The 26,570-nt window shown below is 38.6% G+C and overlaps 1 long non-coding RNA gene across 1 annotated transcript in view; it reads left to right on the plus strand.

The window, feature by feature from the left end:
• The window catches only part of LOC134481507 (uncharacterized), a 43,383-nt gene extending 17,814 nt beyond the window's left edge, over positions 1-25,569 (plus strand). Inside the window, exons 2-4 of the long non-coding RNA XR_010057039.1 lie at positions 12,300-12,819; positions 20,674-20,723; positions 22,758-25,569. This is a non-coding gene — a long non-coding RNA (uncharacterized LOC134481507). The remainder of the gene's footprint in view (positions 1-12,299; positions 12,820-20,673; positions 20,724-22,757) is intronic.
• Positions 25,570-26,570: the final 1,001 nt, after the last annotated feature.

A 26,570-nucleotide genomic window follows, 5' to 3' on the forward strand; every position in this document is an offset into this window, starting at 1 on the left:
TCCTGAAACCCATCAGAAGTGATGGGGTGTTTTGTTGTTGTGTGGTCCTGGGAGATCAAACCCAGGGCCTCTCCCATGCTAGGCAAGGAATTACCACTGAGCTGTACTCCCAGCCCTCTTTTTGATGGATTGGTTGGTTCATTAACTCAGGTAAGGTCATTAAGTAGGTCATGTTGGCTTTGAACTTGCAATTAATACTCCTGACTTGACTTCCTAGAAACTGAAATTGTATTGAATTTTAACTGAGAGAAAAGAGAGGTCTATTAAAGTTAACACTGAGGGTTGAGAGCTGTGTTACATGTGAATCAAAGAAAGTTAATACTTACTAAAGTATTTCTGACAAACATTGATATTAGTATACTGAGGGTATACTAAGAATTATGTGAAGAAAGTACAATTTGGAGGAAGAACTCAGAGCATTGTCTTAAATTTTCTGAATTCTTTAACACTTTATGGATGTCAAGAGGCATGCTACTGTCAATATTGTGAGCATTCTGAGGCCTAGAATGTGAGCATCAAGTGGGAAGGTTGGATTAACTTTTGTGTTCTGAGATAACAGACGTGTGAGGAGATTGGTCAGGAAACACTTGGTTCAGTCAGGAACATATACTTCTGCTGAACATCTTGTTTGTACTTGTCTGTCAAGAGTCCATCTCTACAGAGTTCTAAGAAATGGGGTTTTATTTTCGAATTTCAAGAGTTCTAAGTGCAGGAGAGTGTGGGACAGAGCTTCCTGCACTCACTTCTCTATGGACTCCCGGGGTGGGGGGATGCACACTAGGCCCCTGAGGTGAGGGGTGGTGTTGGAGGCAGTTAGAAAACTCTCCCTGGGTGATTCTGACTTGCCCTTTTCACCACCTGCTATCTTGCTACCCACTCCATCCTGGAAAATCACAGAGTCAGTGCCAATAGTTAGGGTTGTGAGCCTGCTTCCTAAGCACTGATTGAGACATGCCATTAAATCTTTAGGAATTTATGTCAGAGAAAGCTTTCAGCTTGAAACTGTAGTCTTTGGTGCCTCAGAATATATGTCAGAGGTTCCCATTTGACTTAAGAGTTATTTTAAAATGGGTTTACCCGACCTTAGCAATACATGGAGATGGAGGGCACATACAAATGTTTTTCTGGTTGTCCTAGGAACCCTAAGTGTGTGCTTCCACTTCTTTCTCACTGAGGCAGTGCAGAGCGGAATGAATTGAATGCTGAACATTCCGGCTCATCCAGCTAAGGGAGACGTATTAGCAAACAACTCCCAGGATGCTCCAAGAGACTCAGGCCAGGACTACTAGATGCAAGCTGGGGTTACACCGACATTTTTCTTGTTTTGTTATTTGCAATTAATAAGATCATGCCTCATGCCCTCTGTTACCTAGTGCTTTGGTTCAAACATGTAAATCTGGGATAGTTTAAATTCTCTCTTTCTCTCTTTCCATCTTTCTCTCTCTATCTCCCCCCACACCCATACGCACGCGCACGCGCGCGTGTGTGCTTGTGTGTGTGTGTGTGTGTGTGTGTGTGTGTGTGTACATGTTCCTGTAGGTGTATGCACATGTGTGTGGGAGCCACAGGTTGGTGTCTAGTGGTTTTCCCTGAACCTCTGGTCTCCATGTGTATGTGCACCTGCATATACTCATGCTTTTCATCAGATATTTTTCTGGGCAATTCTCTTTCCAGCCTCAGATATCTAGGCCACTTTCATTTTCTGGTGTTATAATTTTCCACTTGTGTGCTTCAAGGTCACCATGGAAACCTAAACCTAATAACGTGTAGAGAAAACAGTGATTCCTGAAATCCTTTGTTCTGGAAACAATACTATATGTATTTAAACTAATTACACCGCTCCAGTTAGAAGGAGGTCCTTCGCACTGGAAAGTTACATTGCTGCTCCTGACCAAACACGTCTGGCAGAGCAGACTCCTGCTGGCCCACAGCCACTCCCTGGCCAGCTGCTGTGCTGTGTTCCTTACCCAGCACCTAGACCGTCTAAGTCAGGAAGTTTTGTTTCCAATAGCTACTCAGGGATATTACAGCCAGAGTGAAGAATAAAAAGTGCCCCTGTCCCACAATAAAGGAAGCCTCCCTTAGAAGAATGAACCTGCTAAGAATCCACTGTACGGAACTGCACATTAGTAAACCAGCACATGGATGTTTAAAGAGAACACTGACTTAGAAGACATCCTGTCTACTCTTGAAAAAGTCATGCTTCTTTTCTCTTTTTTCCCTTAGCTTTTTTTCCATATCAGGATGCTGATTTATCATTTGGTTTTCATACAGAGCTAAAATTTAACAAATGGCACATAGTGTATTACTTACAGAGAACCTGTTTCTTTTTATTTGATTTTTTTCATTTAGGGAACTTTTATCTATTTGCTATATACATAAATTTTGGATATATATGTATATGTATATATATATATATATATATATATATATATATATATATATATATATATATATATATATTTGGAGCTGAGGACCAAACCCAGAGCCTTGCACTAGCTAAACACGTGCTCTGCCACTGAGCTAACTCCCCAACCCCTGGAGATGTGTTTATAATGAAAGGGAATTATGACCTCTTCCATTCAGAATTGAAGATTCACATAGCTATCCTGGAAGCATGGTGGGTTTACTGGGTATTCTCCACCCCCTCCTCCCGCTTGGACTCATTATCCTCTGGTCTCAGTCTCCCAAGCACTGGGATTGTAGACATGTGACTCTATGACTGACTTCATTTATTCTGTTTTCAACATTTTAGCATTGAAATGACATTGCTGCAGTTGACCTAAGGCAGTGGCTCTCAATCTTCCTAATGCTGACACCCTTTAATGCAGCTCCTCACGTTGTGGTGACCCCCATTCATACGTTACTTTCATTGCTACCTCATGGTTGCAATTTTGCTAATGTTATGAATTATAAAATAAATATCTATGTTTTCTGATAGTTAGTTGACTCCCAGAGGGTTCGATACCCACAGGTTGAGAACCACTGGCCTAAGAGTTCTCCTCGCAGGATGTGCTGTCACAGATACAGAGCTGCTTGTGGAAACAGTTGTGGCATTGTTCGACATATGAGTCTTATATAGTGGTGATGCCCCTTCTGATCAGATGATTGCTTCTCTGAGTCTGAGGGCAAGCCAGTTCCCATGCATAGACTTGGTCTCAGTTATGTTTGTTCCAGTTCATCAGCTCTGGTCCCTAGTGCTATAATTCTTTATATTTTTAATCCTCGCTGATTAATCCCAAGGCATGCACGCAATGCTACCGTGGCTGAGTGCTATACATAGTGCCTTCAGCCAACCTGTGAGAATCTAGTCTTTTTGCTGAGTTAAGTCTCTAGTTGAAACTGTTGGACTGTGCATCGCTGAGTGCTCTACTGATAAAAAAAAATTCTAATAATGCTGGACCTCATGATAAGAACTAGTTGAGATCAACTCAGTTCAAGTTTTAACTGACCTGTCTCTAAGATATTGTGTTTCCCACATGGTAAGGGATGTATAACCAGGAGAGAGTCTAAGCATTATTACTCTATAGTATTAATTTAGGCTTTGAATTTTCCTTCTTCCATTTCTAGAGTATTTTCCTCTAAGAATTTCCATACTCATTCAACCACTTAATGTAAGAAGCACATTCTTCTATTTTTCATTACTTCAGACATAATTTTTACAATGCCTAGTTTTAAAAGTCTTCCAACAGTAGCTCAAGGTATAATGAACTGACAAAGTTGTTTTACAGAGAGGTTCTTACAGACTGTCTCAGACATTGACATACGGAAAAATAGAGGACATTTCCAGGTGGGAGTCTTGGTCAGTTCTTGGTCTTTAATTGGATTGTTGAATGCTTAAGTATGCTAAGAGGCAGATGGTGAACTCCCAGAGGTGACAGCAAGTCTGAAGAATGGTTTAGAGGATTTTCTCTGTCTGGTTCCACATCTCAGTGAGGACAGCATGCAAACACAATCCTGGGGAGATGGAAGGACAAAGGAACTATGGAAATTCTTTTAGCCCACACCTTGATGAGGCCTGGAGTGAAGGCACTGTAGAAGCCATGAGACTTCAGATCAAATCTAATACCAGAATATTATGTAGTCCTATGAAGGGATAAATGTAGTTGTTTATTTGCATAAACCAAGGATTACTGATATCTTTAAAGTTCTGATTGTCTATGTGATGTGCTTGATAAATACTCCCTAATATATTTGGATTAATTGATCTTCTAATTTAATGTTTGTGTTAAAAATGTACCAGGCATTTTAGATATTTTCAACAATAAGCAATGATAACAATTGGTATTATTCAATGCAAATAATGCAGAATTGAATAAAAGAGTGTATTCACACTCTGGCTTTCTTGTAGCAGTGGCTTACAAGCATTATTGAATTTGACCCATAGATAGGAAAGTAAAGGAAAACAGCTAGTTTGCTGTGACTTTAACATAATTGTAATTTTTTTAGTTTTTAATAGTAAATTTTTAAAAATTATAACAAAATACTTTTAGTTTTTGCAAAGTATTATATCAGAATAATTCTTGAGTGAGAACATGGTGGTTCACACCTTTATTCCCAGCACTGAAAAGGCAAAGACAGTTGGATCTTTGTGAATTTAAGGGCAGTCTTGTCTACATAGAGTTCTAGGCCAACCAGAAATACCTAGCTGAGACTGGCTCCTTACACACACACACACACACACACACACACACACACATGCATGCAGGCATGCACACACACATGCATGTATGCACATACATCAATCAAAAACCCCACAAACAAAAGACACTGTCCCCCAAAGCAAAACAAAACACAAAAAGAAAACCAAAACAAAAATACAAGAACAAAAGCAAAAAAACTCCCAAAAAACAAAAAACAAAACAAAACAAAACAAAACAAAAACAAAAAACAAAAAAACAAAAGAAAAGGAAAAGTATTCTGGGTCGTAAAAATGAAAATGACAGTTTGGAATCCAAGTAAGCCATGTTCTTCCAGAACTGCATTGTGTTTTGTAAAACAAATAGCCATTTTATGCAGGCCTAAAGAATCAGAGAGAAAACACCAGGATTTAAGAATAAAATGCTACAGACACATTACGCCACCGACTGCTCTGGAAACAGTCTCTGCTAAAGGAACTGACCTATTACAATGCTTGTAAACAATGTCCATACTCAGTGAACTTAGTGGTTTGTTTCCCCCAAACCATTTTCCCCTTAAAAAGATGAGTCTGGACATCATGTAGAGTATGTGCAACACAAACATTTGGGGCAAAGAATCAAAACAGTTTAGATAGATAACATCTTTGAGACAATCTGCTAATTTTGGCATTTGCGACTCATAGAATCAGGGAGAATGGAATGGGGTCATAAACATCTGGTGGAAACCTCATGAATTTGCTGCCAGTTGCCAAATGGGTTAGAGTGAGAGAGGTCATAGGATGTCTACGGCACTCACTTCTGGTAAGAGCACTGGAAAATCTGTGTCTCGAGTCCATACAATGGAATAACTTGGTGCTTGCTAATCTAATCTTGTATAAAGACAGAGGAAAAGTAGCCCTTACTAACTCTGACAAACTGACTAGTGATAATTTGCTCTCATTTTAGAACAAACATCTTTTTACAGGGGATAGGGGATGGAGATCAGTAGGTTGAATGCTTTCCGAGCATGAAACCCTGCCTGGGCTTGAACCTCAACACTGCACCAATGAGTTGTGTGGTGGTATTTCTAGCTATAAGTGTGTGGTGGAAGGAGGTTAAGAAGTTCAAGGCCAGTCTGAGATAAATATTACCCTGTAGTAAATAATAAAGACAGAATCATTTGCCAGCTGTGAAAACGTAATATATAATAGGCAATATATTAGTTTCAAGTTACAACTCAGTACCTCAGATAACCAGAATCTTTGCACTACATAAATGTACCATAAATATTTCTTTTTAATGTTTGTGCTTGACTATTAGAGTAGTCAAGAATAGATCTGTGTGGGGAGAATACTGAACACTTGTGAGAAAACTCTGAGAAAATAAGGCAAGACTCCTGTGATGTCAGTTTCTTCAAAACCACAAAATTGTCCTTGGATTTTGCTCTTGTGCCTCTCCCAGGTATAGCAGATCAAGTTAATTTACTTCATATTATTCATTAAAATTCTTTATTGTCATTTGTTTATATGTCACAATGGAAAAATGATTTTGCTGCTTATGGGTTGTCTACAACATGCAGCTTACCGTTGTGATTGCACACTTTAGTCATGTGACCTCTTTTAACCCTCAGGGTATGAATTGTGTGATGATCAGCATAAAGTTAAACATTGCATGAGATTTTATTCTGCCTCATTTATCAGTTCCATTTTCTTCTGGTACTGCTGCCTTTAGAGCTGTAAACAGTTGACAAGATGACTCATTCTCAAATAATGTTCCCATGGGATGAAGGTGAGGTACTCACGATCTGGCACATGCTGCAGTATTGGGGAGAAGATTGGTGATTTGGCAGTTTCTTTCTGGCCGAGAATGATGGGCAAGTCGTTTATCTTTTCTGGGCTGAGGTCTCCATCTCTCAGAAGAAACTAACAATAGGTTGAGTGTTGAGTTTAAGTGAAAAGGAGGCATCAAGAATGGTGTTGGGTTTGGGGAAAGTCACTTGTAGTGGCTATCACCAGGGATAGGGGTTTGGGAGTATGATGTGGTGTAAGGGTTAGAGCTGGCTTTCATTCAGTGTTGGTCTCACTAGACATGGGATGAAGTCTTTACATGTAAAAGTCTGTGTAAAAATCTGGAGAGAGGTTTGGGATAAAGATAAATATTTGTGAGGGATCCCCCATGTATGGGTTGTATTCATAGTTCTTACCAAGAGACTGAGTATAAGAAGCAAACAGGTGACCTGAAGCTGAGAGAGCAGAGAAGGAACTTCTAGAAACTGAAGAAGGGGCCTACAAAGTAGGAGGAAACTAGGAAGGTGGGTGAGATATTTCAAACACCAAGCAATCACCCAACTTCCATAAAGTAACACAAGGAGTGAGAATCGCATATGAGCTCAACTTTGTGATTATTAGCAGTCTTGAAAGGACCCATTTCAGGAGCAGATTTAAGAAAGAATGAGAGGTAAGAGAAGAGGCATTGGAGGTGGTGAAGATTGGTTTTAGAAATTTGTGTGAAGAAATTGGGCTGTAGGTGGCAGAAAATGGAGCAAAATGATAAATAATATTGGAATATGCATATGAAAAATTCAAAGATTTGCATAAAGAAGTTTTGATAATGGAGGAGAGAGAGAGAGAGAGAGAGAGAGAGAGAGAGAGAGAGAGAGAGAGAGAGAGAGTACAAATGGTTGGAGACATCATTAGGCATTCATGGAGGAGGTGGCTGTGTTTCTGTACACAGCTATTTCTCGGTAACTGGATAAAAAAAGCAAAAATGAATTAGAATAGACTAAGATAGCCAAGTTACAGTGATGGACAATATTTTCTTATTTTTAAAATTATTATTTTACTTGTGTTATTATTGTTTTAATTTTAACTGATAAATAAAAATATAAAATGTCATACACTAATGGGGTATTGTGATATTTCAGTGCATGTATGTATTGTATAATGTCTATTAAAAGTACTTGTTTAATCAGTCATATATCTGCATTTCTCCAACATTCCTTCTAGCTTTTTGAGATATTGTGTACATTCTCTCTATATATACATACTACGTATAGTAAAGTTACTCTATTATTTATTATCACACCACAGTGTTATGACTAAGTCTGCTCTTCTGAGAGGAAGTATAGAATATTCTTTAGAACTGAAATTTGGAACCACTGTATGAAATAGTAACTCTTCTGTTAATGGAAATGAATGGAAATGAAGTAAGTATATTGAAGAGACACTTTGCACTCCTGTGTTCATTGTAGCAATATTAATGTAGATGACATAGAGAATCAACCTTGGTGTTGATCAGCTGGTGGGTGAGGGGCGTATACAACAGAATAGTGTTCAGCTAGAAGAGAGAAGGAAATCCCACCATATGTGAAAGCACAGATGGAACTGGAAATCACTGTGTTAATTGAAATAAGCCAGACACAGGAATATTAATATCCCATGATCTTACCACAATGCAAATCTAAGCAAGATGATTGATCTCCAAAGAAATCAAAATAGTTTACAGAAGTTGGGGCAAGAAGAAGGAGACAAAGGGAAAGGTGAGAAGTAGGGCACTTTCTCTTCTAAGGGAAATAGAGAATGAGAGTCTCAGGTTATAACAAAGGTGGGAAAATTGTTAGAAAGTGTGATAGCAAAGAAGGTAGGAATTAGGAAAATAAGCAACCAAGGGAACACTATTTTGCTGCAGAGCCTAGAGTGCCAAGCAAGGTAGTCTTGGCCTGCTCACATTAGCACTCAAACCTTGTATTATGAATGTATGTATGTATGTATGTATGTATGTATGTATGTATGTATGTATGTATGTGTGTGTGTGTGTATGTATGTATGTATGTATGTATGTATGTATGTATTTTTTGCTACTGGGGAAGGAACCTGTGACCTTACTGTGCTAAGCAGACAGTTTCCCACTTAAGTTATCCATCATCTGTAGCTTAAGAACAGGTAGACCTGTGGCTACAGTTTGTTCAAGTTCTAAATGTTGAAGGATAGTCTAAGATTGAGACACTCATTTCAAAGTTGAATTTCTAGGAATTTAAGAGTTCACACTCAGTCTTCATTTGAAAGATGAGTCAGTAATGTTAATTCAAACGGTTTCTAAAGTAAGTTTAAGAAAATACCTACAAAAACTCAAAGATAATTGATACTCAACTGTGACTCATGTATAAAGTCATGTTTTTATTTTTTGTGGAAAGATTTTAAATTGCCCCAAATCTACTGTTCCACTGGCAGCTTCCTCCTGCCAAGGGTTGATCTTCACACCTTCTCAGTCTGAATACCTGCATTTCGTTTTGAACAAATCAACACTGTTAAATTCTCTCTATTGCTTAAAATTCAGCCCAATCATATCTCAGTCATGTTATTAGGAAAATAATCACTCACCACTCCAAATTGCTTCTCACAAAATTATTTTCTTCACATAACCCAGTATAATAACATTTAAAAATCAATTTTTTGGAGTAAAAAGGAAAATAAATAAAAGATTTGACTGTAGAAGCAGCTTAGTGAGTTTCCCAATAAATTTCTACCTAGCATCATTCTGTGTGCATTGAATTCCACTGTCTACAATGGCTACCATATGGATCCAGCCTATATGTCCAGCCTCAGCTGAGTGAATATCACAGACACTCCCCCTCTCCCTGTTTCTGAGTTTCCTTAGATCAAATGAATAGCTGCATAAGAAAAAGTCATTTAATTTTCAGCAGAAGACACACATCCACTGAAAATCATATTTACTACAGGAGGTCAGAAGAAAACTTGTAGGTTCAGGGAATTGATCTGAGGTCATCATATTTGGTGAGAGATACCTTTATCCACAGAATTATCTTATTGACCATTTTTTAAAAATAAGAACTCTATAATGAATAAATTGGCCACTATTCAACTTATGGCACATGATAAACATGTGGCAACAACCCAGGTAAATTTTATTGTTACAGTTATAGATCAGGATTGGCATTTCCCTAGGTAATGTGCTCTGCGAGCAATGATGAGGGCCTTATTGTAAGCTTAAATGAGGCACCTGTTTTAGGAAATGCTTCAGGAGAATGTGGAGTTCTCCAGTATAATCATTGGTCCTTCTTATGTATTATCTACTGGGCTACTTTAGATGATGTCATTCTCATTAGAGATCCTAACGCCCAGCAGGATTAGCACTAACAGCTGAATTGCTCCTCACGTCTCATTCATCACGGTCTCTTTAAATTTTCTCATAGTGGTTTCATGGACGCTAGATATCAGAGTGGTGCTGAACACCACAGTGGGTTATAAAATACGGTCACTGCGTTTAAGAGAGACTTTAATCCAGCAGCAATGTATAATGGCTGCAACTGCCATAAAAATCAAAGGTGTTGGGATAACTCTTACTAGGTTGCAGGCACACTGTAAGCCCTCTTTTGTAATTTCTGCTACTCAGCCAACAAAGAGATGGCTTTTTGTTCAACAGTTAGTGGTGTTGAACCTTTGACATGTGGATACACTTCCAGAGATAATGGATGTGCCAAACACTTACTTAGATTCTGTCTGTCAGAATGAAGATGAAGCCAGTTTGTAAGGATGAAAAGTGCCCCCACCTTTCCACTATCATCCATGGTTGACTGCGGAAGTCACTGGGTCTGAGCTCTGTTCTGAGGCCAGCGCCTCATCTCACAGCACCTCTTGTAGTGCTCTGTTTACTGATCTTAAGTGCCAGATCAGGACTTTTTGAAACCAGACTGAACAGAAGCAGTCTTTCTGTAGCCTTAGGCTGTTTATAGAGCTGTCCAGAGTGGAGTGATTGCTGCTACCCTTGATGCAGTTCCCACAAAAATTAAAATAGAATGCTTTCATATTCTCTCTCTCTCTCTCTCTCTCTCTCTCTCTCTCTCCTTCTCTCTCTCTCACATATGAATGGATGAATGAATGAAGAATGAATGAATGAATAAATAAATAAATAAATAAATAAATAAATAAACGGCATGACTAATTTTTAAAAAATTTAGCTTTAAGTAGAGTTGAACCTTGTAGCTAGAATGAGAGGGGGAGGTAATTATGAAGTATTCGATTTGAAAGAATTCTTCCAAAGTTTATCTGTCCCAAATACTCTGTGGTTTTCTTTAGGGCAGCAATCGATTTTCTCACCCAATGGTTAAATCAACTTGTTTCAGAATGTATCTGTTGAAACTCAGATTCTTCATTGCTCATGCTATCCCAGGTATAGGTTATATTTTCATTATATATTTCAGTCTTGTGCATATATTTAGTTTATCTGATAGGATCTTGAGAACTGGGACTGAGTGAGCGAAAAGCAGAAAATGGATTCTGAACACAAAGCTGTGGGGAACAGGAAACGAGAATATTGAGAATATAATGATATATAAATCATTTTTATTTTGAACTTTATACAATGTGTTTTGATAATGTTCACCTCCCTCTTCCAACTCCTCTCAGATCTACCCACTTCTCTACCTGTCCAATTGTAGTTGTTGACTTAAAGGAATGGTAAAAGACAGCCTTGTTCTGTCAGGAAGTGGTGGGTGAATGGGGATACAGGTGTCAACAACACATACTTTATTTTTAGTTTCTTTCATGGCCAGTGCTAAGCATACTTGACATAGCTTTCAACTGTACGACACTGTAATTCCACTGGTAAAACTTGATGAATGTTTTATTGCCTCCATATTTAGGTGCATTTTGTATCAATTTCTGTTTCTTTTTATTGTGGTTATTATCACTAGATAGCTCAGGATGGCTTTGAGCTCTGAGTCCTCTTGTTTAAACCTCTCCAGTACTAGGATAAAAAGTGTGTACCACCATCTCACATTATATTAATTTTAAGGTATGGTCCTGAGTTCTGTCTATCCTAATAACTATTTTATTTGTGAAAAAAATAAATACAAAATTAAGAGAATGTGTGAGAAATTTCTCTATGTTTACTATTGAAATTTATTATAGGATAAAAAAATTTCTACTAAAGTAAAAACTGCTTATTTTTCAGCATCTGTTTAAGTCAGTAGTTGGATGAAAGTACCATTCTTTAAATGTTTTGCAAATAATCATTGATAAAAATAATGGAAAACCTCAAGTGTTTAGAAGAAGTGTCCAATTTGAAATTGATCATTAATTATTTAAAGCAAAATATTTTCATTACCTCTTAAAAGTTGTATCACTTTTAAGAATCTTTATATGTCTTACAAGTTGTGTTGGTAAGTACTAATAACTGTTACTACAAGTGTTCTTCTAATTGATGAGTTTTAATTAATCATTGGTTTAGACATCACCAGAGTGATGTAATAACATAGACAATTTCTTTTAAAAATTAGACAATCAACTCATAACTAATATCTGCTTCCTGTTGTATCACATGTTCCTACATTTCCAGATCTCAATTGGCCAAACATGTTTAGTGTACTAGGTAAAAATTGATTAAGTGTAACATTTTGTTTTGGAAGTTAGAGTTCTATACATCTCTGAAATGGAGTCTCATGTGGTAGAGCCATGACTTAAATGCAAACATGCTTCTAAACTCATCAGTTATTCTTATTATGCTATCTTGGGTTTATTTTTTCTACTTAGATTCAATAAATTTGCATGAACATTTTAAATAATATGTAAAGCTATTAATCCTTTTTAAATCTTGCTAATATGTGCAGATTATGTATGTTTTTATTCAAGCGCCTTACTTTGTTCTCTACTCTTTTTCCAGTGAACTGAAAGCCACACCTAGTTTAGAATTTTGAAAGTTACAATTGCTCTCTGCTCCCAGACCCTGTGAGAGAGAGACCCAACCGCCTGGTCAGGTGAGCACTCCTGAGGCTGCAGAGCGGAAGAGACCACCAACACTGCTCACCCCTGCCCACATCCCTGGCCCAAGAGGACACTGTAGAAGGCCTCTGGGCTCCCGTGGGGGAGGGCCCAGGAGCGGCAGGACCCCTGCCAGAGACACCGCAGGACCCTGAAGGAAACAGACCGGATAAACAGTTCTCTGCACCCAAATCCCGTGGGAGGGAGAGCTAAACCTTCAGAGAGGCAGACAAGCCTGGGAAACCAGAAGAGACTGCTCTCTGCACACACATCTTGGACGCCAGAGGAAAAAGCCAAAGACCATCTGGAACCCTGGTGCACTGAAGCTCCCGGAAAGGGCGGCACAGGTCTTCCTGGTTGCTGCCGCTGCAGAGAGCCCCTGGGCAGCACCCCACGAGCGAACTTGAGCCTCGGGACCACAGGTAAGACCAACTTTTCTGCTGCAAGAAAGCTGCCTGGTGAGCTTGGGACACACGGAAGCAGAATTCCTCTAGGACCAGGCACGTCCTGTGTTTACCGGAAGTCCCACACCCTCGGATCCCGGCCCGCAGCAGCTCTCTGCTCCCAGACCCTGTGAGAGAGAGACCCAACCGCCTGGTCAGGTGGGCACTCCTGAGGCTGCAGAGCGGAAGAGACCACCAACACTGCTCACCCCTGCCCACATCCCTGGCCCAAGAGGAAACTGTATAAGGCCTCTGGGCTCCCGTGGGGGAGGGCCCAGGAGCGGCAGGACCCCTGCCTGAGACACCGCCGGAACCTGAAAGAAACAGACCGGATAAACAGTTCTCTGCACCCAAAAGCAGAACACTCTGTTCCCATAACTGGCTGAAAGAAAACAGGAAAACAGGTCTACAGCACTCCTGACACACAGGCTTATAGGACAGTCTAGCCACTGTCAGAAATAGCAGAACAAAGTAACACTAGAGAAAATCTGATGGCGAGAGGCAAGCGCAGGAACCCAAGCAACAGAAACCAAGACTACTTGGCATCATCGGAGCCCAATTCTCCCACCAAAACAAACATGGAATATCCAAACACACCAGAAAAGCAAGATCTAGTTTCAAAATCATATTTGATCATGATGCTGGAGGACTTCAAGAAGGATGTGAAGAACTCCCTTAGGGAAACACAGGAAAACATTAATAAACAAGTAGAAGCCTACAGAGAGGAATCGCAAAAATCCCTGAAAGAATTCCAGGAAAACACAATCAAACAGTTGAAGGAATTAAAAATGGAAATAGAAGCAATCAAGAAAGAACACATGGAAACAACCCTGGATATAGAAAACCAAAAGAAGAGACAAGGAGCTGTAGATACAAGCTTCACCAACAGAATACAAGAGATGGAAGAGAGAATCTCAGGAGCAGAAGATTCCATAGAAATCATTGACTCAACTGTCAAAGATAATGTAAAGCGGAAAAAGCTACTGGTCCAAAACATACAGGAAATCCAGGACTCAATGAGAAGATCAAACCTAAGGATAATAGGTATAGAAGAGAGTGAAGACTCCCAGCTCAAAGGACCAGTAAATATCTTCAACAAAATCATAGAAGAAAACTTCCCTAATCTAAAAAAAGAGATACCCATAGACATACAAGAAGCCTACAGAACTCCAAATAGATTGGACCAGAAAAGAAACACCTCCTGTCACATAATACTCAAAACACCAAACGCACAAAATAAAGAAAGAATATTAAAAGCAGTAAGGGAAAAAGGTCAAGTAACATATAAAGGAAGACCTATCAGAATCACACCAGACTTCTCGCCAGAAACTATGAAGGCCAGAAGATCCTGGACTGATGTCATACAGACCCTAAGAGAACACAAATGCCAGCCCAGGTTACTGTATCCTGCAAAACTCTCAATTAACATACATGGAGAAACCAAGATATTCCATGACAAAACCAAATTTACACAATATCTTTCTACAAATCCAGCACTACAAAGGATAATAAATGGTAAAGCCCAACATAAGGAGGCAAGCTATACCCTAGAAGAAGCAAGAAACTAATCGTCTTGGCAACAAAACAAAGAGAATGAAAGCACACAAACATAAACTCACATCCAAATATGAATATAACGGGAAGCAATAATCACTATTCCTTAATATCTCTCAACATCAATGGCCTCAACTCCCCAATAAAAAGACATAGATTAACAAACTGGATACGCAACGAGGACCCTGCATTCTGCTGCCTACAGGAAACACACCTCAGAGACAAAGACAGACATTACCTCAGAGTAAAAGGCTGGAAAACAATTTTCCAAGCAAATGGTCAGAAGAAGCAAGCTGGAGTAGCCATTCTAATATCAAATAAAATCAATTTTCAATTAAAAGTCATCAAAAAAGATAAGGAAGGACACTTCATATTCATCAAAGGAAAAATCCACCAAGATGAACTCTCAATCCTAAATATCTATGCCCCAAATACAAGGGCACCTACATACATAAAAGAAACCTTACTAAAGCTCAAAACACACATTGCACCTCACACAATAATAGTGGGAGATTTCAACACCCCACTCTCATCAATGGACAGATCATGGAAACAGAAATTGAACAGAGATGTAGACAGACTAAGAGAAGTCATGAGCCAAATGGACTTAACGGATATTTATAGAACATTCTATCCTAAAGCAAAAGGATATACCTTCTTCTCAGCTCCTCATGGTACTTTCTCCAAAATTGACCATATAATTGGTCAAAAAACGGGCCTCAACAGGTACAGAAAGATAGAAATAATCCCATGCGTGCTATCGGACCACCACGGCCTAAAACTGGTCTTCAATAACAATCAAGGAAGAATGCCCACATACACTTGGAAATTGAACAATGCTCTACTCAATGATAACCTGGTCAAGGAAGAAATAAAGAAAGAAATTAAAAACTTTTTAGAATTTAATGAAAATGAAGGTACAACATACCCAAACTTATGGGACACAATGAAAGCTGTGCTAAGAGGAAAACTCATAGCGCTGAGTGCCTGCAGAAAGAAACAGGAAAGAGCATATGTCAGCAGCTTGACAGCACACCTAAAAGCTCTAGAACAAAAAGAAGCACATACACCCAGGAGGAGTAGAAGGCAGGAAATAATCAAACTCAGAGTGGAAATCAACCAAGTAGAAACAAAAAGGACCATAGAAAGAATCAACAGAACCAAAAGTTGGTTTTTTGAGCAAATCAACAAGATAGATAAACCCTTAGCCAGACTAACGAGAGGACACAGAGAGTGCGTCCAAATTAACAAAATCAGAAATGAAAAGGGAGACATAACAACAGATTCAGAGGAAATTCAAAAAATCATCAGATCTTACTATAAAAACTTATATTCAACAAAACTTGAAAATCTTCAGGAAATGGATAATTTCCTAGACAGATACCAGGTACCGAAGTTAAATCAGGAACAGATAAACCAGTTAAACAACCCCATAACTCCTAAGGAAATAGAAGCAGTCATTAAAGGTCTCCCAACCAAAAAGAGCCCAGGTCCAGACGGGTTCAGTGCAGAATTCTACCAAACCTTCATAGAAGACCTCATACCAATATTATCCAAACTATTCCACAAAATTGAAACAGATGGATCACTACTGAATACCTTCTACGAAGCCACAATTACTCTTATACCTAAACCACACAAAGACACAACAAAGAAAGAGAACTTCAGACCAATTTCCCTTATGAATATCGATGCAAAAATACTCAACAAAATTCTGGCAAACCGAATCCAAGAGCACATCAAAACAATCATCCACCATGGCCAAGTAGGCTTCATCCCAGGCATGCAGGGATGGTTTAATATATGGAAAACCATCAACGTGATCCATTATATAAACAAACTGAAAGAACAAAACCACATGATCATTTCATTAGACGCTGAGAAAGCATTTGACAAAATTCAACAACCCTTCATGATAAAAGTCCTGGAGAGAATAGGAATTCAAGGCCCATACCTGAACATAGTAAAAGCCATATACAGCAAACCAGTTGCTAACATTAAACTAAATGGAGAGAAACTCGAAGCAATCCCACTAAAATCAGGGACTAGACAAGGCTGCCCACTCTCTCCCTACTTATTCAATATAGTTCTTGAAGTTCTAGCCAGAGCAATCAGACAACAAAAGGAGGTCAAGGGGATACAGATCGGAAAAGAAGAAGTCAAAATATCACTGTTTGCAGATGATATGATAGTGTATTTAAGTGATCCCAAAAGTTCCACCAGAGAACTACTAAAGCTGATAAACAACTTCAGCAAAGTGGCTGGGTATAAAATTAACTCAGATAAATCAGTAGCCTTCCTCTACACAAAAGAGAAACAAGCCGAGAAAGAAATTAGGGAAGTGACACCCTTCATAATAGACTCAAATAATATAAAGTACCTCAGTGTGACTTTAACCAAGCAAGTAAAAGATCTGGACAATAAGAACTACAAGACACTGAAGAAGGAAATTGAAGAAGACCTCAGAAGATGGAAAGATCTCCCATGCTCATGGATTGGCAGGATTAATATAGTAAAAATGGCCATTTTACCAAAAGCAATCTACAGATTCAATGCAATCCCCATCAAAATACCAATCCAATTCTTCAAAGAGTTAGACAGAACAATTTGCAAATTCATCTGGAATAACAAAAAACCCAGGATAGCTAAAGCTATCCTCAACAATAAAAGGACTTCAGTGGGAATCACTATCCCTGAACTCAAGCAGTATTACAGAGCAATAGTGATAAAAACTGCATGGTATTGGTACAGAGACAGACAGATAGACCAATGGAATAGAATTGAAGACCCAGAAATGAACCCACACACCTATGGTCACTTGATTTTTGACAAAGGAGCCAAAACCATCAAATGGAAAAAAGATAGCATTTTCAGCAAATGGTGCTGGTTCAACTGGAGGGCAACATGTAGAAGAATGCAGATCGATCCATGCTTATCACCCTGTACAAAGCTTAAGTCCAAGTGGATCAAGGACCTCCACATCAAACCAGACACACTCAAACTAATAGAAGAAAAACTAGGGAAGCATCTGGAACACATGGGCACTGGAAAAAATTTCCTAAACAAAACACCAATGGCTTACGCTCTAAGATCAAGAATCGACAAATGGGATCTCATAAAACTACAAAGCTTCTGTAAGGCAAAGGACACGGTGGTTAGGACAAAACGGCAACCAACAGATTGGGAAAAGATCTTTACCAATCCTACAACAGATAGAGGCCTTATATCCAAAATATACAAAGAACTCAAGAAGTTATACCGCAGGGAAACAAATAACCCTATTAAAAAATGGGGTTCAGAGCTAAACAAAGAATTCACAGCTGAGGAATGCCGAATGGCTGAGAAACACCTAAAGAAATGTTCAACATCTTGAGTCATAAGGGAAATGCAAATCAAAACAACCCTGAGATTTCACCTCACACCAGTGAGAATGGCTAAGATCAAAAACTCAGGGGACAACAGATGCTGGCGAGGATGTGGAGGAAGAGGAACACTCCTCCATTGTTGGTGGGATTGCAAACTGGTACAACCATTCTGGAAATCAGTCTGGAGAATCCTCAGAAAATTGGACATTGAACTGCCTGAGGATCCAGCTATACCTCTCTTGGGCATATACCCAAAAGATGCCCCAACATATAAAAAAGACACGTGCTCCACTATGTTCATTGCAGCCTTATTTATAATAGCCAGAAGCTGGAAAGAACCCAGATGCCCTTCAACAGAGGAATGGATACAGAAAATGTGGTACATCTACACAATGGAATATTATTCAGCTATCAAAAACAACGACTTTATGAAATTCGTAGGCAAATGGTTGGAACTGGAAAACATCATCCTGAGTGAGCTAACCCAATCACAGAAAGACATATATGGTATGCACTCATTGATAAGTGGCTATTAGCCCAAATGCTTGAATTACCCTAGATGCCTAGAGCAAATGAAACTCAAGACGGATGATCAAAATGTGAATGCTTCACTCCTTCTTTAAAAGGGGAACAAGAATACCCTTGGCAGGGAAGAGAGAGGCAAAGATTAAAACAGAGACTGAAGGAACACCCATTCAGAGTCTGCCCCACATGTGGCCCATACATATATAGCCACCCAATTAGACAAGATGGATGAAGCAAAGAAGTGCAGACCGACAGGAGCCGGATGTAGATCGCTCCTAAGAGACACAGCCAGAATACAGCAAATACAGAGGCGAATGCCAGCAGCAAACCACTGAACTGAGAATAGGACCCCCGTTGAAGGAATCAGAGAAAGAACTGGAAGAGCTTGAAGGGGCTCGAGACTCCATATGTACAACAATGCCAAGCAACCAGAGCTTCCAGGGACTAAGCCCCTACCCAAAGACTATACATGGACTGACCCTGGACTCTGACCTCATAGGTAGCAATGCATATCCTAGTAAGAGCACCAGTGGAAGGGGAAGCCCTGGGTCCTGCTAAGACTGAACCCCCAGTGAACTAGACTGGTGGGGGGAGGGCGGCAATGGGGGGAGGGTTGGGAGGGGAACACCCATAAGGTAGGGGAGAGGGGAGGGGGATGTTTGCCTGGATACCAGGAAAGGGAATAACACTTGAAATGTATATAAGAAATACTCAAGTTAATAAAAAAAATATAAAAAAAAGTTACAATTGATATTCTTCTGTCACCTGAGTCCACTACTCTCCTGTACAAGCTTCTAGAGACATGGCTTGCATTTGTATATGTATAAGTGCATGTTCTTGTATGTAAATGTCCATGTATATCATGTACATGTATATGACGTATGTGTATATATATAAATATGTGATTAGTTAATACTCCTTTTCCCATTCTTTACGATGTATATGTTCATGTATGTACACATACATGTATATGATGTATATGTACATGTATATGCATATGAAGTATGTATATATACATATATATGTGTGTGTGTATAAATATGTGAAAGCTAATACCCTTTTCCATTCTTCACTGAAAACACATAGAGGAATGGAAAAATGAATATTAACTTATCATGTATTTATATCTCATTTCTTCATCATTTTGGAAGCAAATAACTCTCTAAGAAGTAGTTATTCATTAAGACACCACAGGTGACATATTTAGCCTATAAGTATCTTACAAATAATACCATGACTAACTTCCCACATTGCAATATTCTGTCTTGTGGGACATTGTCTTGATGCAGTCATAAGGTAGAGTTTGGTACTGTAGGAAGAAGCTGAGGCAAAATTTATTTTAATTTACATTATCATGATGGGTTATAACTTATGGGAAAAACAAATGGATGAGTAAAACCAGAGACCACAGAAGCACACATCTACCAATCATTGAGAACAATGAGAATGACTGCAGGTATAGTGATACTTAACATCTGATGCTAAAAGTAATCTTTGATAGTATGCTGATATAATGGCTCTAAACCTTTTTAAATAAAAAAATACTGCTACTGATGTTATATCATCTGATTTGTCAGTGCTACACATATTAGTGTTGACACACCATCAGAGAGTTAGTGACTCATCTGCAGTAGCACTGACTATCCTGTAATAGCACGTCAGCATTTCACCACATATGATTAGTCTTATCACACTTCTCAGGAGCCACTGTGGCTTGATGTGTCCAGGGTAACTATCAACAAAACAGTGGAGAAAACGGAAGCCCGCTGCATCGTCTTGGCAGCACTCTCACTATGTAGGTAGTTGGTCTGATTTTTAAACGGAGTCACTCAGATGTCAAATGCTTATGAATTGAGTGGGTGAGAGAAACTTTTGCCAAAGTACATTTCCAAATTAAAAACATGTCTTAGGTTGTCGGGTGCATGTAAAAGACTAGTTTTTAAAGATTAGATGGGAGATGATTCATGCATGGGTAACATGCCTAAATTCAGTCCCAGAGTCAAAGCACTAAAGGTCTTAAAGACTCTCATGGAAAAATTTTTGTTGGAATAACTTTCTGGCTCTTAGGTGGGACAGTACGTGCATTATTTGTAACTGTGCCATCCATTCACATAGGTTAATGACTCTCTTCAGATGACAGATTCAGAACAGGTTTCTGTATTATTTTAAGCTGGTTACTCTCACGAGAATGAAGGATGTCATGTAGCAGGGAAGTCAATGTGATTTAGGTTCTGTCTTTCTGTTGCCATGCTACACAATGCTAAAGCTACCTGCAAAGTTAATGCTACTTCATTTGTACCTAACACCCTTATTAATTTAACTTGTATAAGAAATAATAGGATTGATACTTTTCTTTCAGAAAATCAGTTGCTTTGATTTTTTTTCTTAGAGCCTATCGGACCCAGAAACTCAACCAGCACATTTCCAAGGCATCCTTTGGTGAGTTACATTCCTTTCCTCAGCCATTTCTTTATGGAAATAAAACCATTTGCCTAATATACAAATTATTTCCCAGATCAGAGTCTGTCTCACAGGTTTGAGAATAAACGGAAAAAAGAAAGGTGGCTCCCTCATTTCGGGAACTGTGTAGACAGAACCTGTGGCTATGGATGAATTAGGAAAATATTTACCTAAAGAATTAAACTCACCTTGGCATAGTTTCTGACTCTCATGGATAATCTATTCTAGGAAATATAAAAATAGTAACAGCCTTAGGGCAGGTGGCATTTCCCTATCTGGTTTGGCAGAGGCTACTCCAAAAGCTGATTTCTTGCAGCTTTATTTATTGTATAATTGGCTTTTCAATTTATTATTCTAAAAATAATCTGTTACTTGACAATAATCTTTCTTTTGATTTTATCTTTACCCATAGAATGACTCATGGTTAACAGTGGAATTTAAGAATCCGAATGAAAGTACTTTCGAATCTTGGATTTGGCAGTTACTGTTACAGACAAGCTAAACTGTATTCAGGGTTTTCTCACTTACTGAATTGATTGATGGTGGTATCCATTTCACAGGCCACTTGGGAGAACTAACTCCATTAATTAGAAACAACACATGTTCTTCAGGAGCATGCAAATCATTGATTTCCAGGAATGTATTACCAAATAATGCTCATGTCAGAGGTGTGTGTGTTAAATTTAAATTTAACGTATTAAATTCAATGACGTTGAGTTATGTGTAGTGGTGCACACGCTCAGTGGATGAGGTGAGAGGACTGGCATGAGTTCAGTCTAGCCTGGGCTACAGTATGAGACTTTGCCTCAAAACCAAACCAAACCAACCCCCAAACTAAAGGATAAATAGAGTGACATTGAACAAGTTAGTCTATTGGAATATTTACATTATTTTTTAATATTGTTGTGTAGACAAACAAATTATTTCATATCATTTATTAAAATGTTTTTTTTGTATTATCAGATGTGTACTAAATGGCAGTTTGGAAAATAGAATGTACTTACTATCAGAGAAGTAAACTGTTAGCAGATAATTTTAAAATCATGTGATGAAAAAAAACCTATGTAAACACAGCAGAAAGCATTAAAAACAAACAGAAATCTGTGAGAGGAGGTTTTGAGAACTTGCAGTGGAAATGGTTTTGAATTGTGAATTTTCAGATTATGGTTCAAAGTTGATGTGATGCTCAATGCTCACAGATAAGACTATGAAAAATGGCACCATAAATAAACTGCTCTGTTGCCAGATAATAGTGACAATATCAGCATTTAGGGTGGATGAAGTGGCTAGAATTTTTAAAGAAAAATTTGGCTCTGTAAGACCCTCAGAAGTAATATACAAATTCAGAGCCTAAATTGCTAACAACCATGGTGGATGTAACACAAACACACACACACACACACACACACACACACACACACACACACACACCGTGAAGTAACAAGGGGACTTATAAAATGAAAAGGATTTTATGAGATGTGGAAAAGGATAAAAATAAACAGGGGGCTGGAAAGATGGCTCAGAAGTTTAGAGCATTGACTGTTCTTCCAGATGCTCTGGGTTCAATTCCCAGCACCCACATGGCAGCTCACAATTGTCTGTAGCTCAGATCCAGGAGATCCAACACCCAAACCCTCACTCAGACATACATGGAGGGAAAACACTAACGCATATAAAATAAAAAATGAAAAAGTCATTAAAATAATTGGGGGTCTTGATGAAAGATATTATATATACATGTAAAAGTATAAAAGAAAACCTAAGTTTTAAAAATGGAAATTTATAATTATAATTTATAATTGTGAAGCAGTTTAATATATCTGTAAGAGTAAGAAGGGAGTCAGAAGAAACATGTTGAAAGAAATAATGGTCCAGTACTCTACCGTTTAATGCAGAATTGCAAATTACAGTTTCAGAAATTCACTGATATCTAAGAAGGTTAAACAGTGAATATTACTCCTGGGTATATCATAGTCAAAACATTCATAGATAAAAACAAGCATCTGATTGCAGGAAAATGAGGGAGGCAGATATGAAAAACTAATGCTATGATGATTGGAGACTTCTCACTGTGAACTGTTGAACTCAGAAGACCTTAGACCCCAACCACAAAGTGCTGAGGGAAAAAGGAAAACAACTGCCAGGGAAGAATCAGCAAAGCCCTCCTGCAAAGACAAAGGTAACCTGGAGACGACTGCAAGTACGTGTGAATTAAGATCATTTCTCTGAAGATCCACCCTGTAAGAAACGTTAACATGCGTTCTATCAGTTTGAGGTGATGTTACACTGGACCCAACCTGAACTGACAGCAAGGATAGGAAGCAAACTTCCTGGTTCTCATCATGCTTGTTGGTCCTGTCTCCAGGACTTTGGAGCTGAAGAGGTTCAACACTACCCACCCCGGGTGACTCAACGACTCCCTCCAATGTCCTGCTTCTGGGGAGAGTGAGGTGCACAGTGATACCCATCACTGTTTCCTAGACAGGGCTGTGCTGCACATGGACCCTGTATTGTGGACGTGATTTTTAAAGGTTGGATGAGAACAGATGTTAAATGCAGGGATAGAAGTGCAGTCGGTCTGGCATTTTATTGTGCAAGAATGAATATTTTGAGTTTTTTCTAGTATATTATAAAGTTAAAAATGTTAAAAAGTTCTTCAGAGAAATTACATTGGTATCAGTTTCAGAATGTCCTTTTTTTTTTCTCTGTGGATTTGAATAAAGAAAAGGAGTACGCTGACCCACACTAATAACAGACCTTCAGCATCACGAACTAACTTTAGGACTAGTTAAGTATCTCGATTCTGTTTTCAATATTCTCTTTGCTGCATGCACACCATGACCTTCTGACATTTAAAAAAATGTGTGTAGGATCCCCGGAACGGAAGTTACAGACAATTGTGAGCTGCTTCACGGATGCTGGGAATTGAACCCAGGTTCTCTAGAAGAGCAGCTGGTCTTAAAGATTGAGCAATCATCTTCAATCCCCTCTTGACATTTTTATTTCTTTCTGAAAGACATTTACAAATAAATCTTGGGGTTGGAGGTGAAGCTCAGTGATAACATGCTTACAAAGCATGCACAAGGCTCTCTGTGCAACTTGCATTGCAGATGTGAGGCAAATACACTCAACACCCCATTTTTATCTCAAAATCCATTGTATGTACTCGGAAGAGAGGTGACTTCCTTAGAGAGTGTTTGCATGGTTATCGATGTCAGCAACATCAATACAGCTATTTTGTATTGTCCTATACTCAGTCCACTTTTATGTCCCATATTGTTTTACCCAGCTGCCCTTTCCTGCAACAAGATTCAGCTTACATCACTACTCTACAATACACTCTAAAGCCCCCTTTTATCCGTGGCCTTACTCTTACTTGACATCACTCTCCCTAGTTTCCTTTTTACCTTTACTATCTGCATTGCAACTTTTGAATCTGAACTAATGAAATCAGACAGATCCTGTTTTCTATTCATTTATTCATTCCCTCAGTTTTAGAGGGCTCTTAAACCACGTTTGTATACTGGGCATGCATGTGAAGCTAAAATATAGTAATAGTGCCTTCTATGTACTGTATCCAAGATTATTTTGGAGGAAACCCATTCTTTTTCTGATAAAAATGACAGTTGTATGATTGCCATTAAAATGCATCTGTGGTGGGTGGATGTAACACCCCCTCCCCCCCCCACACACACTATGAAGTAACAAGGAGACTTAGGAAGGAAAGGATTTTGTAAGATAAGGAAGAGGATAAAAATAAATAGGGGGGCTGGAAAGATGGCTCAGAGCATTGACTGTTCTTCTAGATGATCTGGCTTCAATTCCCAGCACCCACATGGCAGCTCACAATTATCTGTAACTCCAGATCCAGGAGGTCTAACACCAAAATCCTCATTCAGACATACATGCGCGGAAAACACTAATGCACTTAAAATAAAAATAAAAAATCATTAAAATAATTGGGGGTCTTGATGAAAGAATATTATATATATATGCATATACACATACATATATATACATACATATACATATACATATACATATATACATACATATATACATAAAATTAGAAAAGAAAACCTAAATTTTAAAAATAAAAATTTGCAATTTCTGGGATATTGTGAAACACTTTAATATATCTGTAAATAGAATTTTAGAGTAAGAAAGGAGTCAGAAGAAACATGTTGAAAAAAAATAATGGTCCAGTACTCTATAGTTTAATGCAGAATTGCAAATTACAGTTTCAGAAAGTCACTAAATTCTTAGAAGGCTAAACAGTGAATATTACTTCTGGATATATCCTAGTCAAAACACTCATAGATAAAAACAAGCATCTGACTGCAGGAGAATGCAGGAGGCAGATATGAAAAACTAATGCTATGATGATTGGAGACTTCTCACTGTGAACTGTAGAACTATAAATATTTCCTTCCTTCTCCCTCCCTTCCTTCTTTCCTTTCTTCTTCCTTCCTTCCTTCCTTCCTTCCTTTCTTTCTTTCTTTCTTTCTTTCTTTCTTTCTTTCTTTCTTTCTTTCTTTCTCTCTCTTTCTCTCTCTCTCTTTCTTTCTTTCTTTCTTTCTTTCTTTCTTTCTTTCTTTCTTTCTTTCTTTCTTCCTTCCTTTCCTTAAGTCAGTCAAATTAGAATTTCTTGCCCTTCAAACAAAATTGTTTTTTATTTATTTATCTCCAAATATTAGACGTTGAATATAAATTAATGCAAATGAGATATTAGGATAACAATAGCAGAAAATAGTGCCCCACACCATTTTTTGCACTAAGTCCAGCTGTGCTGTGTTCTAACCATGGTGTTGGGGTCACTGACTCTGACTGATGTGCTTCTGTAACTCCTTGCCATCCTCCTGGTCCTCTGTGACTGCAGTGCCATGCACTATTATTTAAAAAGCAAACAAAACAACAGTACTGGCTCCAGAAGCCCGAGTGCTGCTTCACAAATGCATATGTTTGTATTCACTAAGGGGTCTCTTCTACATTCATTAATTCTGTTAGGCGACCAACAAAAATGCTGTGCATATTGGGTCGTGCAAGCATCAGTGAGGACTAGGAACTAGCTGTGAGATCAGCACCAACAGCTGGAGTGCCCTCAGATTAGAGAGGTAAGATCATCATCTAGCAATTAGGGTCTGACAGAAGAGAATGTTCTCAGAACACCTGTTCCTGAATAAATAAGCTCCCGTTTCACTTAAAACCACTTTAGTCTCAAAAGGCACATGACCTCCTTTCTCTTTTACACACACACACACACACACACACACACACCAGCCACACACACACACACACACACACACACACACACACACCAGCCACACACACACACACACACACACACACACACACACACCACACCAGCCCCTTTGGGGTACGACATTTGGGTCTTGCCATAATCCAGGCATCACCTCAGCAGACGTTTGTTGTGATGTCACTACCATCATCCAGTAATACAATACACTGGATGATGTCTATGCCCTGTGGCTTGTGGCATGACCTTCTGTGGCTTGCTGAGTCATGCCAGCGTGATGTGTTTGGGGTAAGACATTCTTACAAGGACCTTTGTTTTTAGAACGACTATCAGAAAAGATTTGTTTCCAACACACTTGTTCCTTAGATATAAAGTATTTCAACTCTAAGTAGATGACCTGTCACAGTGCAATTGGAAGACATAATTACCACGAAGGTTTTATTTATTTACCTTTTATTTCTTTTATTTTTTTTAAAGGCAGATGATCTTCAAGATAAGACATGCCCCAGAGATGGAATTTGTTTTGTGGTGTTGGTGAGAATTACATATTCATTGATTCATTTTATGAC

This window comes from Rattus norvegicus, chromosome 13 (genome assembly GCF_036323735.1).
Source record: "Rattus norvegicus strain BN/NHsdMcwi chromosome 13, GRCr8, whole genome shotgun sequence".
NCBI lineage: Eukaryota > Metazoa > Chordata > Mammalia > Rodentia > Muridae > Rattus > Rattus norvegicus.